The sequence below is a fragment of the Symphalangus syndactylus genome, chromosome 12 (genome assembly GCF_028878055.3).
Source record: "Symphalangus syndactylus isolate Jambi chromosome 12, NHGRI_mSymSyn1-v2.1_pri, whole genome shotgun sequence".
NCBI lineage: Eukaryota > Metazoa > Chordata > Mammalia > Primates > Hylobatidae > Symphalangus > Symphalangus syndactylus.
The window spans coordinates 99,485,716-99,504,094 of NC_072441.2; the positions used below are offsets into that span (position 1 = coordinate 99,485,716).

The 18,379-nt window shown below is 41.2% G+C and overlaps 1 protein-coding gene, 1 long non-coding RNA gene and 1 other non-coding gene across 25 annotated transcripts in view; 2 read left to right on the forward strand and 1 right to left on the reverse strand.

Annotated features, from left to right (window-relative positions):
* The first annotated feature begins 1,884 nt into the window (after nucleotides 1–1,884).
* On the forward strand, nucleotides 1,885–1,987 carry LOC134735042 (small nucleolar RNA U13). The gene has a single exon (XR_010117903.1). It is a non-coding gene; the product is annotated as a small nucleolar RNA U13 (small nucleolar RNA).
* A 608-nt stretch (nucleotides 1,988–2,595) lies between these two features.
* LOC134734564 (uncharacterized) lies at nucleotides 2,596–5,612 on the reverse strand. The gene is made up of 3 exons (XR_010117648.1): nucleotides 5,374–5,612; nucleotides 3,502–3,538; nucleotides 2,596–3,242 (listed from the first exon to the last, which is right to left on the reverse strand). It is a non-coding gene; the product is annotated as an uncharacterized lncRNA (long non-coding RNA).
* PRRC2C (proline rich coiled-coil 2C) overlaps nucleotides 5,558–18,379 on the forward strand; it is a 108,945-nt gene continuing 96,123 nt past the window's right edge. For 12 of the 23 annotated variants that reach the window (XM_063627290.1, XM_063627287.1, XM_063627284.1 and 9 more), the window contains exon 1: nucleotides 5,613–5,827. The gene's annotated coding sequence lies outside the window, so the exon portion shown is untranslated. Of the gene's footprint in view, nucleotides 5,828–18,379 lie in introns of all 23 variants that reach the window. The other 11 variants (XM_063627273.1, XM_063627279.1, XM_063627278.1 and 8 more) reach the window with 9 other exon arrangements.

Here is an 18,379-nt window from a genome sequence, read left to right on the forward strand (position 1 = left end):
GAGCACTGTATTCATATTCGTTAGTAATATCTCAAGGATCTGCTTTTTGGCCTAAAAAATTAAGAAATTACAATTTTCTGTATCTTCAATTACCACCTGGCTATTTTCCTTTTGTAAGCTTTTCCTGTTCCGCCTTTGTTGTGACCCCTTTCCCTTTGTGATCTTCCCCTTCAGATCAGTGCCTTTTATCGCTACTCATTTCCTGACTCAGGTGAACTTACAGCCTAAGGCAAAAATGTGAGCCAGCAAAGTTTGTTTTCTCCGTCTCTCCCCTCTTTCCCTCCCTTCTTCCTGCAGCACCATGACGGACTAAATCTTCCAGATATTCTGTGCTTATTAACAACACAGAACCCTCTTGACTTGGAATCCATACCTGTAAGAACTTAGTTTCTCCTGTAAGCTAAGAAAACTCTGGGAAAATTTTTGGTAGACACTAAATGCCAGGTAATCCAGACTTCATTAATTTATGACATAACAAATAAATACAACTTTTAGCCAAACTGTCCCCTTTATTCAATTATAAAAAGTGTTTGCTAAGTCAATAAACAGACTGGTAATTTAAAATATTTATCGGCCGGGCGCAGTGGCTCATGCCTGTAATCCCAGCACTTTGGGAGGCCGAGGCAGGTGGATCACCTGAGTTTAGGAGTTCGAGACCAGCCTGGCCAACATGGTGAAACACCGTCTCTACTAAAAATGCAAAAATTAGCTCGGTGTGGTGGTGGGCACCTGTAATCCCAACTACTCGGGAGGCTGAAGTAGGAGAATTGCTTGAACCCAGAAGACGGATGTTGCAGTGAGCCAAGATCGCGCCACTGCACTCCAGTGTGAGTGACAAGAGCAAGACTCCATCTCAAAAAATAATAATAATAATAAAATAAAATATTTATCCTACTTGGCCGGGCGCGGTGGCTCACGCCTGTAATCCTAACACTTTGGGATGCTGAGGCAGGTGGATTGCCTGAGCTCAGGAGTTCGAAACCAGCCTGGGGAACACAGTAAAGCCCCATCTCTAAAAAAAAAAAAAAAATTACCCGGTTGTGACAGCATGCGCCTGTAGTCCCAGCTACTCCAGAGGCTGAGGCAGGAGAATGACTTGAACCTGAGAGGCAGAGGTTGCAGTGAGCCAAGATCACACCACTGCACTCCACACTCCAGTCTGGGTGAGAGAGTGAGACTCTGTCTCAAAAAAAAAAAAAAAAAAAAAATTATCTTACTTTATATATAATGTAAAATTTTATATATAACGTATAATATAAACATTATAATGTACTCAATATGTAGCCTCTCACAAGTTGGCCAAAGGTTTTTTTTTGGGCGGGGGGAAGGAGTCTTGCTCTGTTGCCCAGGCTGGAGTGCAGTGGCAGGATCTCAGCTCACCGCAACCTCTGCCTCCTGGGTTCCAGCAGTTCTCCTGCCTCAGCCTCCTGAGTAGCTGGGACTACAGGCGCCCACCACTACACTCGGCTAATTTTTTGTATTTTTAGTAGAGATGGGGTTTCACTGTGTTAGCCAGGATTGTCTTGTTCTGACCTCAGGTGATCTGCCCACCTCGGCCTCCCAAAGTGCTGGGATTACAGGTGTGAGCCACCATGCTTGGCCCATTTTTTTCTTAGTTTTTGTTTTTTCTGGACCCCCCCCCCAAAAAAGATGATTTGTTGAAGCACTAGCAACATTTTCCTTATCTTTATTAGCAAATGTATAACATCTGTGGATGTTTATAAACTGAGATTACATTTCATGCAGTATTTGGGTATTCTAGTTTTCTTTACACCAGGCTTATCATGTTTCATAGTTTTTAACTAAATATGATTTGCTGGATCATTGATAAAAAGAAAACAAAATTGTCAAATGCACCTAAACACTTAAGAAACACAACTGCTGATCCTTTTGTAGTTCATAAGTGTGATGATTCGGTGTTCACATGAATGTATGAGATGTGCCGCCCTCAAACCCTGTTATGACGTGGTCCATTACCCATCTGATGTGAAAATTTAAAAATTTTAAACAAAGAAGAGAGAAAAAAGGAACATTGCTACTAATAATGATACTTTCATTGATCATTTTGTTTTTAACTACTCTACCATAAAATTTCAGTACCTAAAGGATTATGCAATCAATCACAATGAGAAGGGTAGAAACACATTAAATCATTAGCAAATAAGGCTGGACAATCACAAAGAAAATACGTCATATTGTTTGGAGAGTGAATTTGTTTTCAGTAAGAAACTTGTTTGCCTGATTCCACACCACCAATTGGAAATTTGATTACGTTACCCTAAAATTATTGTTTAAATAGAAGTGTTGTAAATTAAATGAGAAGTTTTCATTCAATTTGTCATGATGACATTTTTGTTATAACAAATTTGTCTACAATGGTGGAGTGTCAGGAGAAGTGCAATCCAAGTCAAAGTAAACTATAAAAGAGTATTAGTTGGCTTTGGATATTGTACCAGAACAAGGAGACTTCAGTCACATTTTCCCCAATAAATTGGAAACAAAGGCAGTAAGACTGCTCTCTAAAAGTTAAACTTTAAGATCACATACATAGCTAGGAGCAGAAATAAGCAAAGTCACCTTTAAAACATAAACTGGTTTGATTTAACTGTAACTTGATTTTTATTGAAATAATATTGCAAAGAGGTTTGGGTAGCCATGGAAACAGAGAAAGTAACGTACAGGGGGCACTTTAGGGCCAGTGGCCATCCAAGTGCTGCTAAGGAGACAAGGAGCACAAATCAATAGCTCAGCAGGATGTCCCCACTACATTGGAGATCAATGTGGAAAACTGCAGCCATTGGAAATGGAGAACTTCTATTTTCGGGACAAAATTGTCCTGTTGCGAAGATAGATGACTCAAGAAAAGTCTATACATATAACTCCACTTGTTCAGAATACGTGCTCATCAAGCAACCTTCTGATAATGGCTTGGTTTCCTGAGTAGGTTTGGCTACACAGAAAATGCACTCAGCGGGGCCAGGCACAGTGGCTCACACCTGTAATCCCAGCACTTTGGGAGGCTGAGGCAGGTGACTCACATGCGGTCAGGAGTTTGAGACCAGTCTGGCCAACATGGCGAAACCCCATCTCAACTAAAAATATAACAATTAGCTGGGCGTGGTGGCGCCTTTGTGTAATGCCAACTACTCGGGAGGCTGAGGCAGGAGAATCGCTCGAACCTGGGAGGTGAAGGTTGCAGTAAGCCGAGATCACGCCACCTGGACAACAGAGTGAGACTCCATCTGAAAATTTAAAAAAAAGAAAGAAATAAGGAAGGAAAGAAGGAAGGAAGGAAGGAAGGAAGGAAGGAAGGAAGGAAGGCAGGCAGGCAGGCAGGCAGGCAGGCAGGCAGGCAGGCAGGCAAAAAAGGCAGGCAGGCAAGGAAGGAAGGAAGGAGGCAGGGAGGGAGGGGAGGGGAAGGGAGGAGGAGGGAGGCAGGGAAGAAGGGGAGGGGAGGGGAGTGGAGGGAAATGAGAAAATGTACTCAAGAAAAGATAGCACCTTGGGTCCATGCTGGCACACCGGAGACTTTCTGTTTCTGGCAAAAAATTTTTAAAAAAAGAAAAAAAAAGTATTGGCTTTGCAGTTGTTGAGTGTTCAGGTGTATAAATTAAAGCTCTTGGAAATTAATAATTTAATACATGTCTTTTTTTTTTTTTTGAGACAGAGTCTCGCTCTCTCGCTCTGTCGCCCAGGCTGGAGTGCAGTGGCATGATCTCGGCTCACTGCAAGCTCCGCCTCCTGGGTTCACGCCATTCTCCTGCTTCAGCCTCCTGAGTAGCTGGGACTACAGGCACCCGCCATCACGCCCGGCTAATTTTTTTTTTTTATTTTTTAGTAGAGACGGGGTTTCACCGTGTTAGCCAGGATGGTCTCGATCTCCTGACCTTGTGATCCGCCCGCCTCGGCCTCCCAAAGTGCTGGGATTACAGGCGTGAGCCACCGCGCCCGGCCATACTTGTCAGTCTTATGACCTTGGTTAATGTAATTTCATCTGATTGCTGAAGTTGTTCTCCATTGCTCAAGACAGATGTTTTCACTGGGCGTGGTGGCTCATGCCGGTAATTCCAGCACTTTGGGAGGCCAATGCGGGAGGCTTGCTTGAGCTCAGGAGTTCGAAACCAGCCCAGTCAACATAGCAAGACTTCGTCTCTACTGGCAAAAAGAAAAAAAAAAAAAGCCAGGTTTGGTGGCAAGCACCTGTAGTCCCAACTACTTGGGAGGCTGAGACAGGTGGATTGCTTGAGCCTGGGAGGTTGAGGCTTCAGTGAGCTGTGATTATGCCACTATACTCCAGCCTGGGCAGCAAAGTGAGACCCTGCCTCCAAAAAAACAAAGAAAGATGTTTCTGTGACCAGGACACTATAGACAGATCCTAGAAGGTTGTAGAAATTCACTAAAGTAATCCTTCCTTGTCCTCTTGTGGATGATCAGCAGGCTTTCCCCTGGCAGTGACCCTATATCAGTAAGAAAAACTTTTTCTTTTCTTTTCTTCTTTTTTTATTTTTTTGAGAAAGAGTCTCGCTGCAGCCTCGACCTCCTGTGCTCAAGTGATCCTTTTGCCTCCAGCCTCCCAAGTCGCTAGGACTATAAGCATGCGCCACTATGCCTAGCTAGCTTTTTTTCTTTTCAATTTTTTTGCAGAGGTAGGGTCTCACCATGTTGCCCAGATTGGTCTTGAACTCCTGGTCTCAAGCAATCCTTTTGCCTTGACCTACCAAAGTATTAGTATTACAGGCATGAGCCACCAAGCAAGTCCAGACTTTTCTACTTCAAATTAATATTAGTGGGAAGGGAGGTGTTCATAATTTACCTCTCTTTATTATTTCATTTATTCTAACATTGCTACAGTGACAATTCCATGCACATACACCAGCTACTAGCGGGGAAGATCGTTCAGCCCAGAAGTGGTAAGAAATCCTTGAATTTTAAATATGTCATAGGTAGTTCACAAAAGAGGACAAAAGATACCATTTCCTGAACATTCGCCATCTGTTCTGACATAATATTATCATCATTGTAGTCTCCCACTTCCAGATACAGTCATCTGTCTATGTTACACTTGCCTAGTAAAAGGCAGCATGGGTGAATCTTACTATTCCACGGAGCTGAACACTGTGCTGGAGAGATCATATAAATAAACTGAATGGCTTATCTCACATCCATAATCAGAAACTTAAAAAGTGCTCTCAGCAGTCCATGCTACTCTGTTCCTCACACTAGTTTTACTTTCACTCTCTGTGATAACATTTCAATACAGCAAGACTTCTCAGCTTGCCCCAAATTCCCTGAGAACATACTGGCAAACTGCTGGTTCAACCACTTACGCATCCACCCACCAGACATAAGAGTGCTCATTTCACTGAGGCTTACTATCAACTTGTAAACGTGGTCAATTCAAGACTTCTTGGAAAGGTCTCAGGTCCAAGCTTTGTCCTGAAAAGATAATTCTGATTGCAGAAACTCCCTCCGTCCAGCAGGAAGCGCCAGCACCCTCTGCCAGGGTTGGGCCGCCACGGACGCTTCACGTGATCCGGCCGTCTCTGCGCAGGAGTGTGGTCTTGCGGAGATTTGCCCTACGTACTTAGCGTCATGACGTAGTACGTAGGGGCTGGCTAGCCGCCATCTTGCTTCTTTTTCTCGCTCGCTGGCTCCCTCTCGGGAAGCTGCGAAAGTGCTTTGGCGGTTTGTCCATCCGCAGCTTCGGCTTTTCCAGTCAGGTGGCCCTTCCGGCCACCCCTTTAACCCCAGCTTTCCCTCCCCCTTCTTTCGATCAGAGATCGGCGGAGACCCTCGAAGTGCGCAAACTTGACACTCACCCTGACCGGTAAGGAAAGCGAGGGTGTGGGGGCCGCGATCAAAGAGGGCCCCATCGGGAACGGCCAGAGTGCGGCCTGGGGCGTGGGAGCGCACCCAGACTCTGGCGCCCGGAGGCTAGGGGGCCGCGTGGAGAGGGCCTTGGGTCCGGGCATTTCCCTTCTCTTTGGTTACCATCATCTCTGTGTCTGGGGAAGTCGGCCTCCAGCTTGGGGAGCGGGAAACCGGAGTCAGACCCGCCCCATGTGGTCTGCAGCGGGAGTTCTGGACCGGTCTGTCTTGCTTCCACCCAGACCCCAGTCCTGGCCCTGCGAGGGGATTACGCATGTTGCCGGGTAAGCGAAGGGGGTTTCCGTCTTCCTGGACTGGCGGACGTGTAGTCTTTTTTTTTTTTTTTTTTTTAAGTGTCGGTTATGCTTTCCCCAAACAACTGAAGGACTCAGCCGGGGCCTTCACTGTCTACCTCTCCCTGTGTAGTGAGGGTGGGACTTGCAATGAGCAATGTATGGGAGGGTCTGGTTTAAAGACCTGATTAGATGAGAGGCTCTTCGGGGAATCAAGACCAACCCTACTTCCGCTAGGGAAGTGCTGCCCAACTCCAGAGAAGGATTTGTGTAGTCTTTTCACACTCTAGGCCGCTCCATCCTCTAACTTGCGTGGTGAATCTCGGTAGCTCCCTGTCTTTGAGATAGCATTGATATTGGTGGTGTTAGGGTAAAGGCCCCGTTTTAGGACTGAAGAAAAGGGCATGGGGCCAATAGAGACATTGATAGAGTCTCCCCTCCTTTGCATGAGAGGAGTACCTTTAATTTAAAGGGATGTATGTGTGTTTTAACATTATTTGGGATCTTTTGAGGGTCTGACATGCCTGATGCTTGCTGGCTTATAAAGCTACCCGGATTTCCGCATTGGCTGGTTTTCAGTCTGGATTCATAGATTCGTACCTCGTTAGAGTACTTAGAATTGTACAGTAGGCGGCTCTGCTGTAAGATTTTCATTTGGAATGCACCAGAAGAATCGGAGGATTTTTTGATTGTCGAGTACTTAATAGCTTACTCCTGCAAATAAAAATAATAGGGTGATATGAAGCACCTACCAAGCCTAAGCCCAGCATTTTTCAAAACTAGATTTCACCTCCCATATTGGTAATTAAGATGCTGCTTTGACTGGAGCCATTTTTAGGTGTGTGTCACAGATGCACTGCAGCATCTTTTCTGGCTCACCCCAAATGCATTGATCCCCTAAAAAATTAGGAATAAATTGAACTTGAATTTTGTCTTTAGCATGTAGTCAAATAGTAATTCTCTCCTTTTCTGTAAGTGGATTTTCAGAATATAGCCTTTTTAAGTGATTTTGTTTGCTCTGCTTAGCTTATGTGTGGCTGTTCTCCATTAGGTGACCTTTTGCTATACACTGAGCACAGTAATAAGCCCTTTTCATACATATATTTTTTTTAATCTCCACAACAGACCTTTAAGAGAAGTGCTATTATGATCATCCCCATTTTACAGATGAGAAAATGAAATCTGAGAGAGTAGTCTAACCAAGGTCACATAGCAGTTATTGGTGGTATTGTGTAGGTTCAGTTCCATACTGTCTGAACCCAAAGGGGTTGCTCTAAACCTTCAACCTGCTTTGTAAATTATAAACTACAGTAACTAAATAAGATAAAGCATTATTAACTAGTAGTTTTTCTTTAGTTTGACTAATATATGAATATTGTTGCATGCTAAGGTTAAAGTGTTGAAAGTTGTAAAAATGGAATATACCCACTTTGGAGATGGGGTAGAGGCTAATTTTTTTGCGTCCTTTTCTATTTGAGTGCTTAGAGATAACTTAAAACTAACTCTACCATGTCATAGATACAATTTTTAAATTTGGGCATCTGATCTATATTATTGGTAGAATACTCCCTCATCTGTAAAATGGTAATGATAATAGGACTTCCCTCAAAGGCCTATTATAGGAGTAAAAAAAGATAATGGATAATATATGTAAAGGGCCTATTACTATGCTTAGTGCATAGTGAAAGGTTAACTAATAATGGGGGGAGAGTGGTAGGATATTGGTAGAAGAAAACACTCTTCTTCCAAGCAATAAATAATCTGTAAATTCTCAGGGTGATGTATATATTTCTTTAGGTACATAAGAAAATTTCACCCCCCTTATCCCTAATGTATCTATTTATATGCAGGATTTTGCTTCTTAGCGATTTCTTTATGCTCTACAGTAAATATCCCTGGGATGAGTATTTTGTTCATAGCTGAAAATGCAGAAGTTCTGGCTCATTCTAGCCACCTCTCTTCTTCTTACCCCCACCCCACCCTCTTTACTGATAAAATGTCTTTGATGATTGTATTATATCCCTGTCTGCCTCCAAGTGCCACCCCAAACACTGCTTCAGTTTGTTAGTTAGGTAACTTGTGTTTTAGATGCTATTTATGTCATATTTGTAAGTGACAAGAATTGATCATTGGTAAAATGTTACATAAGTTAGTACAGAATTGTATTCTTACAGTGAAGGAGATACAAAAGTTGTGTCTGAGTTATGACACACTTTCATTTCGGTAAAGCGTGATTTTGTCACTTTATGAATAGGACAACACAATGAAAGCTTATCTCAGTCTGTGTTAATTGTTGCCTACAAGTCTGAGAGTTACTGTGTTAGTTTTATGAGTCATAACATTTTAAATTCCTCGCTAATCTCATCGATGCATCACCAGAACACCTTTTTGGATTAAAGCGTTCTGTAGAGAGGGTAGCTTTAGTGAATTTTCTATTTAGGAGACAGACCTAACTCTGTTGCCCTGGCTGGCCTCCAACTCCTGGGCTCAAGAGATTCTCCTGCCTCAGCCTCCCAAGTAGCTGGGACTAGAAGTGCCTACCATTGCTCCCAGCATTGCCAGTTACATTTCTAGTCCTTATTTTCCTCAAGATTATCAGAAAGCATGTTTTGGGGCCTGTGACTACATGTATTTGCTGGCAAATCCAGTCAAACAAGGACTGTTACTTAGTTTCAACCAGAAATTTTTGTCTGATTGGCAGACATGATTAGCTGATAACTAAGAGTCTGAACACAAGATTGCAATGAAATTATTATGTGAATTATAGTCAGTATATACTCACCCCTGTGTGGTGCTGCTATGTGCTCAACATTAAGGGAAGATGGGATGTCATTTGAGGAGCACATCTAGTATTAAAAAAAACTACTGGGTATTATGTATGTAGCATACTACATAGCAATATGTACTACATACTATCTGGTAATTTTTCTATTTTCTGCATTCTAATATTAGTTTGTTTTCCTCTACTGGACTGTTTCCATGTCCTCATCACCTTGTATGGTGGTTGGCGTATACCTAGAGTTTATATGTTATTGAATGAATGAGGGTCAGAAACACAAAATAATAGACCCACAAGATTAACTGATAAGTATATTATTGGAGCAAAAGAAAACGCTGTCAGGTTTTTTTTCCTTTACCTCTAAGAATAGTATCACAGGTAACCTTCAAAGAGTTTGTGTTAAATAACATGCATTGTGAGATTTATTTACATCTGATTTTTAAAATTTTTAGCTTATTCAACAAAGATTAAAGATTCTTTTAATTTTGTAAGGCCCAGTGAATCAGAGCAATATGGCATTTGGTCCACTCCCAAGGTGTTCACAGCCTTAAGGATTAATGTTAAAAGTTATCATGTAGTCTTTGGATTCATGCCAGAAGATAAAAAGGTGTATAAGAAGGTAAGGGAGATTTGGTGCAGAAAATTACAGATAGTACAGATTGAGTGCCTAGTTGATTATAAGTGAAGCTGTGATGGCTAAGAAAAATCAAGAATAATTGTGATTATTAATATTTCTTGAGCACTTACTATGCCATGTTACTAAACTAAGACTATTTTGTGAATGATCTATTTAAATCCATATTTGCAGAAAGCCTAAAAGGAAGAGATTTAAGTAATTTGCTCAAAGTTGCTTAGCTTTTAAATGGTAGAAATGGCATTTGAATTATTGATCCAGAGCCTGAGTGCCTAACTCAACTACATAGGTTTCCTAGTGGCCAGTATTTTCCAAACTTAAATCATTCACAATTTCTGCTTCATCTCAAACCATCTGCCTGTTACTTAATATTTTTCTTCAATTCAACTTGCTATCTTTTAATTAAATGAATTTAAAAGAATTTTTTTTTCTTTTTTTAGATGGAGTCTCACTCCATTGCCCAGGCTGGAGTGCAGTGGCACTGTCTTGGCTCACTACAACCTCTCCCTCCCATGTTCAAGTGATTCTCCTACCTCAGCTTCCTGAATAGCTGGGATTACAGGCGTCTGCCATTACGCCTGGCTAATTTTTGTATTTTTAGTAGAGATGGGGTTTCACCATGTTGTCAGACTGGTCTCGAACTCCTGACCTCGTGATCCACCCACCTTGGCCTCCCAAAGTGCTGGGATTACAGACGTGAGCCACTGCCTCCTGCCGTTTAAAAGGAAATTTTTATGATTATTTGGCGTTAGCTTCCCCCCTAACATGTTTTAAAATAAACATGATTTTACATAATTTTCTATGGATCACTTAAAATCATCCAGTATACTACCAGTCTTTGTATTCCACCCTTTGGGACATTACTGCTGTAAGAAATGAATGCTGGATAGGATCAGGCCACAGGTATAGTTAATGAAAGTCGAAAGCCTAGAATGGAATAGATTGATAAAATAGGAAATGGCAGCGTTACAGGAATAGAGATATGAATTAGAGTCTTAACTACATACTTGAGACAACCACTTTCATGATAAACTGCAAAGGAGTAGGTTTATTTAGATAGAGAAATGTAGTAGGATGTCTAGGACAGTCTATGGCAAGGGAAGAACAAGACAAAATAAGAAGGAAGTCACTATAGAAATCGGGGCAGAAGAGAATAATCTAAAAACAGGATTATTAGAGCTAAAAGTAGCAGAGTTCAGAAAAATATGTCACAAGTAGCCTTTGGATTTGGCTGTGATATCCTTGGTGACCTTAAAATAATCTAGGTCAAGTTACAAAAGTGAAAGGTTAAAGGGGGAAGAGGGAAAATCTCTTGATTTTTGGACTCTAGACTAATTGTTTTAAAACCTAGGTTTAGTCCTTTTTGTCACTTTGTGCCAGCTGTTAATTTTGGGGCAAGTTAACCTGGCTTAAGTTTTAAATATATTGATTTGTGATATAAGGATAATATCCATTTCCCCTGTCTCAGAGGACTATTGCAAAGATTACATTTATGTATTTCTATATATCTTCTGAATTTAATATTCTTTGATATTAAACAATATCAAGACATGAGTCTTGACCATATCTAAAGCAGAAAAGAGAACCACGAAAAGGGAAAATTAAAGATAAAGGGGAAGATAGGTTCCCTATAAGGTTGGAAGATCCCTTCTGAATAAATCTTGAGTCTGAAGGATAAGAGATGGACGCATGTATGTGGTTGGAGAATGGGTATCTCGGTAAGTTAATAGTTCAGTTTTTCTTCCCTGTTTGCCAGTGAACAATCTGAAGGTACAGGGCTGCTGTATATGGTTGTGCAGCTTGTATACTGCCCAAAGATGCTGGACTGAAAGAAGCAACAAGTCAGCCTGTGTTCTGCTTACAGAGGCCTGTGCCCTAGCTTAGGCCTTTCAGAGGAGACTGTGCCTCCACTTCTCTCTACAAGGCATCAGCTCCTTGCCAAAAGTGTCTGTATTTCCCCAGAAGGATGTATTTTTCCTAGTTACATAAAGGCCCTATGGAGAGCAATGGATGCTCTGAAAGACTCCTTAAGGAGACATATTAAGGATACATTGGCTGGGCGCGGTGGCTCACGCTTGTAATCCCAGCACTTTGGGAGGCCGAGGCTGGCGGATCACGAGGTCAGGAGATCAAGACCACGGTGAAACCCCGTCTCTACTAAAAATACAAAAAAAATTAGCCGGGCGTGGTGGCAGGCGCCTGTAGTCCCAGCTACTCGGAAAAAAAAAAAAAAGGATACATTTAGAACAACATCAAAAACAATTGGGAAATTGGAGAAATGGTGACTAAGGAACAAAAAGCTTTGAACTTTTTGCTGAGATGGGTTAGGTGGTTGGGCAAGTACAGAATTCTGATTTATCCAGTGTACTTTAAAGATCTGTATTATAGCTTATTAAATATTTTTATTAACCAAGAAACTATATTAAATATCAAAGTTTATCATATTTCAAAGAGGAGTGATGAGAGTAAAACAATACTTAACACAATTTAATCTTATACAAAAACTTTGTAATTTTGGAGTTTAAATTAAAATTTAGATTTTTGGTCATGTGGCTGGTAGTTTCATATATAAGTAACTTTTTAATGTTAGGCTTTATAATTAAAGCTATATAAATTTTATAGCTCTTAATTGAAGAAGCATAATAGGGAAGGTACACAGTTACTTCTGAAGGTTAGGAAAGTGGAACAGAGGCATTTTATTTTGAAAACAGAAAGAGCACATTGAAAACAAAGGAGGCTTTAGACAGGTGACTTTTAAGTTTATATTTGGAAATTTGATTTGTGGTATACAGTTCTATAAGTTTTAGTACGTATGGATTTTTGTAGCCCCCACCACAACTAGGATACAGAATGTAGAAAGATAAAACATCTCCCAACTGTAGAACTAGAGTCTTCTGGCATTTTGGAGACACGAAAATTCTCTTGAAGAAATAATTATTAAAGAGGGATGGAAAAAGCCAAGAATGGCCTACCCATGCTGATTGTTTTCTGATCAGAAAGAAAAAATATTTTGATTATACTGTTATATTTATGACAAACTTGAACATAGAAAGAATTAAAGTAGGAGAAAGAAAAAGAAGGAGTTGGGTGTTGTGGCATGTGCCTGTGGTCCTAGCGACTTGGAAAGCTGAGGTGGGAGGATCTCTTGAGCCCAGGAGTTGTGGAGGGTAGCCCACTATGTGCTACATACGGACTGAGTGCACTAAATTCAGCATCAACAGGGTGTCCTGGGAGTGGGGGACTAACAGGTTGCCTGAGGAGGGGTGAACTGGTCTAGGTTGGCAACAGAGCAGGTTAAAACTCCCACGCTGATCAAGAGTAGGATAGCCACTGCACTGCAGCCTGGACAACATTAAGGTGACCCTGTTTCTTATTAAAAGCAAGAGAGTAGGGGAATTTATTTTATTTTATTTATTTATTTACTTACTTACTTACTTACTTACTTTGAGACAGAGTCTCTGTCGCCCGGGCTGGAGGCAGTGGTGCAGTCTCGGCTCACTGCAACCTCTGCCTCCCAGATTCAAGCAATTCTCCTGCCTCAGTCTCCCGAGTAGCTGGGATTACAGGTGTATACCAGCACGCCTGGCTAATCTTTGTATTTTTAGTAGAGATGGGGTTTCACCATCTTGGCCAGGCTGGTGCCGAACTCCTGACCTCAAATGATCCACCTGCCTCGCCCTCCCAAAGTGCTGGGATTACAAGGCGTGAGCCACTGCGCCCGTCCGGGGAATTTAAATAAAATAAAATAAAATAAAATAATAAAAGAAGAGAAGGAAGGAGAGAAAGAAGGAAGGAAATAGGTTTACATGTCTTAAGATTGGATATTTCAGTGGTAGAAGAAGAGAGCCAATGATATGGAGGGATGTTAACCAATTCTCTGCACTTAATAAATTTAAAATTAATATTCTGACTTTTAAAGGCAACCCTTTGGTCATCCGAAAGATTAACCATAATTCATGATGCTAGATGAGCATCTTGGGACAAGTACTTCTCTTTCACTCCCATAACATTCAACATACTTTGGCCTTGCAAAAAACAAAGTTCAATTAACTGGATGGGGTGGCATGTACCTGTAGTCCTACCTCCTCAGAAGGGTGAGGTAGGAGGATGACTTGAGCTCAAGTTCAGGGTTGCAGTGATGGCACTGCTGCACTCCAGCATGGGTGATAGAGTAAAAACTCTTGAAAAGAAAAATAATAAATAAAGGTTGACTAAGAAATCATCTGTGCTTTGGGCCTGAAGCGATGGCTCACCCTGTAATCCCAGCACTTTGGGAGGCCAAGGTGGGCAGATTACTTGAGGTCAGGAATTTGACACCAGCCTGGCCAACATGGTGAAACCCCGTCTCGACTAAAAATCCAAAAATTAGCCAGTTGTGGTGGCAGGTGCCTGTAACCCTAGCTACTCAGGAGGCTGAGGCAGGAGAATTGCTTGAGCCTGAGAGGCGGAGATCCTACCACTACACTCTAGCCTGGGCAACAGAGTAAGACTGTCTCAAAAAAAAGAGAAGAAATTATCTATGCTTGGATTTTTCTTTTTAATATATTAGTTTTGCAAATATTGATTACCACTTAAGCTTTTGTTACGGGCTTTACACTATTCTAAGAGCTTTATGCACACTTTGTTAATTAAATCTTATAACAGTATTGGAGTAGATATTATAGCCCACCCAGGTGAGGAAGTAAAAAATTTGAGATTAAGTAATTTGCCTGTGGTCACCTAGCTACTAGATATTAGAGCTAGAATTTAAACCAAAACAGTTTTAAGAGAAACAGTTGTGTAATTTTAACAATTTTTAAAATACATAAGTTGTTAAAAAGAATGCCCTGGCAATCACCTCATTAAGTAATCGGTAGACAGAACAGCTGTACTTTTTAAGGACAGCAGTTTTTAGTACAGAAAATTTGATAGCTACATTTCTGTTCTGATTGTTAAGGCTTTATCCTACCCCAGAAACTTAATTCACATGTTTCAGTTTCCAAGAACAGCCTGAGCCCTTCCACTAGCCTGATTAGAACTCCAACAGATTTATTTATATTACACTTTGTTTTTTTAAAAATGACCATTTTGGATGTTTTTGCTGAACTGCTATTTGTAGTAAAATAATTCAACATATGGTGGTATTCTTAGCTTTACCATTATAGTGGCAAATGTACTCTTAAAATATTTGACCTTAGAATTACTAGTTCATTTTAACCACTAGAAATGGAAGAGACCTTGTAAGTGGCCAGTTCAACTTCTTACTCAAAGCAAGAATTATCTTTATAATATTTCTGACAGGCTTACCTTGCTTTTGCTTGGATCCATCTGATGATTAGTAGGTCACTAGAGTCACCCCTTAACATTCACAAAGCATATATCCTAAGATCTTACAAATTTCCGTATTTAGCATTCAAACCTCTTCACTTTCTCCTTCCATGATCTACACTAGGATTTGGCCTCTTCACTGCTCTTCCCCACCCTGCCCTCCTCCCTCAGGAAAGAAACAGATGTCTCTTTGTAAGAGTTATTGTATCCCCTTAAAGAAAACAAAGCTCTGGGCATGGGGTCTCAGCATTAGGAGTGGTGAGGGATATCCAAGCTTATTTTCTAGATGCATACCTCATGGCATGTTAGTTACATTTTGTGCTTCAGCAAAATTACATGTCATTTCACAGCTCTTTGGGTTATTTGGCAAATTGTTAAAGTAATGCTATAAGTTTTAGTTTAATGTAACTTACTCACTTATGGATAAACTGAACAGTTTTTCCTTTGCATTCAGTGATTTGTTTGTTACTGTTTGTCTTAATGAAGCCTGGAGTTGAGCATAATACTCTAAACATAGTGTGACAAACATAAAATTCAGTGGAACTGCTATGACTCCAAATCTGTGCATTAGATTTCCAAGTCTTTATTCAAGTTATTGACATGGAAAAGGACAGGGTCCAACATATCCAGGCTAAATTATTTCGTATTGACCACATTCTTTTAAATATAAAATGATTTTCTACTTCAAACATTGTGTGATTCTCATTTGTATTAAGTTTATTTAAGGAGAAGTATGTAAATGACTAGTACTTTCAGTAGTCTGTTTAAAAAATCAAGTGGATTGAGGGAAGGAAGTGACTAAATTTTTTTAAGGTTTATATTTTGTGGATGCTGATTCACTTGGAACTAGGAGTGTGTTGAATATTTGGGCTTTTTTATTTTAAATGGGCAATTTAGTTAAAATTTGAGTGATAAAATTCTGGTTTTTCAAGTTAATGCATCAGTCTCCCCTCATCATAGTTCAGGCCGCTATAACAAAATAGTATAGACTAGATGGCTTAAAAAACAAATTTATTTCTGACAGTTTTGGAGGCTGGAAGTCTGAGATCAGGGTGCCAGCATAGTAGTTCTGGTGAGGGCTCTTCCTAGCTTGCACACAGCCACCTTCTGACTGTATTCTCTAATGGAGAAGAGAGCAATTTCTGGTATCTCTTTTTATAAGGGCTCTAATCCCCTCATGGCCCACACAACCTCATCTAAATCTAATTACCTCACCTAGGCCCCATCTCCAAAAATCAGCCCAGGGGATTTAGGGATTCAACATATGAATGTCAGGGGGGCACCCATCAGTCCATCAGCACCCCTGCCGCCTTTACGATTTTTAGAGCTTTGATTTTTGTGCCTTTTTTTTTTTTTTTTTTTTTTTTGGCAGGGTCTCCCCCTGTTGCCCAGGCTGGAGTACAGTGGTGCTATCTTGGCTCACTGCAGCCTCTGCCTACTGGGTGCAAGCGATTCTCCTGCCTCAGCCTCCCTAGTAGCTGAGACTACAGGTGCATGCCACCACGCCCAGCTAATTTTTGTATTTTTAGTAGAGATGGTATTGTGCCATGTTGGCCAGGCTGGTCTCGAAGTCCTGACCTCAAGTGATCCACCTGCTTTGGCCTCCCACAGTGCTAGGATTACAGACGTGAGCCACCGTGCCTGGCCTGATTCTTATGTTTTTTACAAGTTACAAAAATAATACAAAGAATTTCCATATTTCTTCATTCAGATGCCCCACTTGTTAATATTTTACCATATTTACTTTATTATTTTCTGTATAGTATGCACATAGGCACACACACGCACTCTGTGCTTGGTTTTTAACGGCTGCTGTCTAAACCCTGTCGTCACCGGAAACTTTAAATTTATTTCACAAGCTCTTATTCCTTACTTGTACTACAAAATGACATTTCTAGCAGCGAATTGATACATTTGGGGCGTGTGTGTGTGTGTGTGTGTGTGTGTGTTTTGTTTTCACAAGGTCTCACTCTGTTACCCAGGCTAGAGTGCAGTGGTGCAATCATTGACTCACTGTAGCCTCAACCTCCCAGGCTCAAGTGATCCTCCTGCTTCAGTCTCCTGGTTGGGACCACAGGCATGTGCCACCACACTTGGCTATTTTTTTTGGTAGAGACAGGGTCTCTCCATGTTGCTTAGGCTGGTCTCAAACTCCATTGCTCAAGCGATCCTCCCACCTCTGCCTCCCAGAGTGCTGGGATTACAAGCATGAGCCACCATGCCCCACCAATACATTTGTTAATAGAGATGTTGCTATGTTTTGTTGCTATCGTGTTTTATCTTTGATATCTTATTCTATATTGTAATGCAATACCTTTGATAATGAAAACATGAATCATTTAGGGTCTCTTAAGTGACATTTATTGTTTTATATTTCAGTTTGTTAATTTCTTAAAATGAAAGTTCAATCCTGATTTTTTAAATAATGAGATTATGTTGGGCACTGGCTTTGAAGTCAGCCTGGATTTAATCTTGACTCTACCACTTTCCAGCTCTGTGTGTTTTGAGCAAATTACTTTACTTCTCTAAGATTGCATCTTCATTGGTAATTTTCAGTGATTTAGGCTTTAAGCCCTTCTTAGTCCTAATCTGGTTTATATTTTTATTTTTATTTATTTATTTTGAGACAGGGTCTTACTCTGTCTGTTGCCGAGGCTGTAATACAGTGGCACAGTCATGGCTCACTGTAGCCTCAACCTCCTAGGCTCAAGCGATCCTTCTGCCTCAGTCCCCTGAGCATCTGGGAGACGGGCATGTGCCACCAGGCCTGGCTAAATTTTATTTTTTGTAGAGATGAGGTCCCACCTTGTTGCCCAGATTGGTCTTGAACTCCTGGGCTCAAGTGGTCCTCCCACCTTCGCCTTTCAAAGTGCTGGGATTACAGGTGTAAGCCACTGCGCCTGGCCCTAATCTGGTATTTTTACGTTATACTATATCTTTAGAGCTCAGATTTTGGTGGGGCGGTGGGGAGATACAAGGTCTCCTGTCCCCCAGCCTGGAATGCAGTGGCACAATCATGGCTCACTGTAGCCTCAACCTCCTAGGCTCCAGTGATCCTCCCATCTTGGCCTGCCGAGTAGCTGGGACTACAGGCATGAGCCAGCCACCATACCCAGTTAATTTTTTTTTTTTTTTTTTTTTTTTAAGAAAAGACAAAGTCTTGCTCTGTTGCCCAAGCTGGTCTTGAACTCCTGAGCTCAAGCAATCCTTCTGCCTCGGCTTCCAAAAGTTATGGAATTACAGGCGTGAGCCACTATGCCCTGCCAATAATTACTATTTTATTGCTAGAGCTTTTAGTCAGCCTTAACTGAAATCACCAGTCCTTTCTGCTCTCCTCCTCATTCTCTTCTGACTTCCTCTCTTAGTCCATTCATGCTGCTGTAACAAAATGCCTGAGACTGGGTAACTTATAAATAACAGAAATTAATTTCTGTTGGTACTGGAGGCTGGAAAGTCCAAGATCAACTTATCAACAGACAGGATCTCAGGATCTCAGCC